The sequence below is a fragment of the Sinocyclocheilus rhinocerous genome, unplaced genomic scaffold (genome assembly GCF_001515625.1).
Source record: "Sinocyclocheilus rhinocerous isolate Xijiao unplaced genomic scaffold, SAMN03320098_v1.1 scaffold1481, whole genome shotgun sequence".
In the NCBI taxonomy this organism is placed as follows: Eukaryota; Metazoa; Chordata; class Actinopteri; order Cypriniformes; family Cyprinidae; genus Sinocyclocheilus; species Sinocyclocheilus rhinocerous.
The window spans coordinates 84,474-86,653 of record NW_015666559.1 but is presented as its reverse complement, the minus strand read 5'-3'; positions in this window follow the sequence as shown (position 1 = coordinate 86,653).

The window sequence follows — 2,180 nt, the reverse complement described above, 5'->3', positions numbered from 1 at the left end:
TCATCTGCTTTCATGTACATAGTATGTATTATCAATAAGATGTATACCGAATTTTGTCTTACTACATTACTACTAAATGCAATCCTCCTAAAAATAAGTGGCGGTCAGTTGAAGAAAGCCTTGTTTTGCCCTCCATGTGGGTGTTCCTGTAAGGGTTTGACATCACGTGAAAACTATCAATAAATAAATCGGTGCATCACTAAATAAAAGGCCTCAAACTGGAAGTACAATCTGGGCTGTCTTTTTCTATAAATAATTCAATAGGTAGATCTTGTCTTTCATAAAGGGCGAGATCAGGGATCTTAAAAAGGTTGGTGACCACTGGACTAAACACTTTAAATATATCCAGGATACATATGATTTTTTGGACAAGGTAAAAATTCTTAGAGTGCCATCCGAGGCTTTTTTGTTCTCTTTAGGTGTGGACAGTCTTTACACTAATATCGAGACCCCCTTAGGTCTAAGGGCAGTGCGGGACTATTTGCAAGTATCCAGATGCTTTCCCGGCCAGATGAGGTGATTTTGGAGCTCCTCGAGTTGAGCCTTACCCGTAATGATTTTGAGATTGAGGGGGCGTTACATTTACAAGTCATGGGGACGGCCATGAGGGAAAAGTTTGCACCAGCGGATGCCAACATTTATATGGCGCAGTGGGAAGAGACAGTTTTCCCCAAATGCAGCAAGGTGATTTTTTGTTACTATCAGTTCCTGGATGATGTGTGGGGGTATGGCATCATAGCAACCAGGATTTCCAAGCTTTTTTGCAGGTGTTGAACTCCCATCATGCCTTCATCAAGGTTAAAGCTGTGCTCAATAGCCAAGACATGGATTTCTTAGACACCACGGTGTACAAGGTACACGGTTTTGGGCCCAAGGACATGGATTTTTTTCACCCTTATACTTCTAGCCCAATGCGATGACTCTATAATCTGGTCCTTTCTCTGGGCTTGGGGCCTACTTGAAGCAGCTGGTGAGAGAAGGACAGTGCACAACCGGGTCTGGACCCTTTGGGGCCCAGGCTCTAGTTTTTCATTCCCCAGCTGGTTAGGAGGTGCGGGACCTAGACACATCCAAATTCATCCATATCCATACCCATGTCTGAATGAGATCTGCGATTATTTGCCAATCCCACCCCATTTCTCTGCAGTCACTCTTCTGCCCCATCTTAATAAAGGAAAAAGCCCCAAAAATATAATAAAAAGAAAAAAAGAAGATTCACACAGTATAACCACAATGGCACAAAATAGCAGCACATTTATTTTAACATTACAAAAAAAAAAAATGACATTACACAAACAACCTAACATTAAAAATACATAAATCTGTTAAGTGCATTAAATCAGTAACATTAAATTGACATTAATAAACTCTCAAAAAAATCTAGTGTCATTTCTCATATTTGGAGATCAGATTCAAGTAGAGCATAGTAAACTTACAAATGTTGTTTGTAAACAAAGCTTATTAGATTCAAATAGTGTAGTGTATAATCAAGTATGTATGTGAGAACAGTGCAACTTGAAGCAGCTGGTGAGAGAAGGACAGTGCACAACCGGGTCTGGACCCTTTGGGGCCCAGGCTCTAGTTTTTCATTCCCCAGCTGGTTAGGAGGTGCGGGACCTAGACACATCCAAATTCATCCATATCCATACCCATGTCTGAATGAGATCTGCGATTATTTGCCAATCCCACCCCATTTCTCTGCAGTCACTCTTCTGCCCCATCTTAATAAAGGAAAAAGCCCCAAAAATATAATAAAAAGAAAAAAAGAAGATTCACACAGTATAACCACAATGGCACAAAATAGCAGCACATTTATTTTAACATTACAAAAAAAAAAAAATTACGTTACACAAACAACCTAACATTAAAAATACATTCAAAATACATAAATCTGTTAAGTAAGCGCATTAAATCAGTAACATTAAATTGACATTAATAAACTCTCAAAAAAATCTAGTGTCATTTCTGATATTTGGGGATCAGATTCAAGTAGAGCATAGTAAACTTACAAATGTTGTTTGTAAACAAAGCTTATTAGATTCAAATAGTGTAGTGTATAATCAAGTATGTATGTGAGAACAGTGCAAACATTCAGGGCTGCGTTTCCCGAAACCTTCTTAATGCTACGTCGTTCGTAAGTTATACCTTAAGTTGTACCTTTACGTTAATACGTGTTTCCC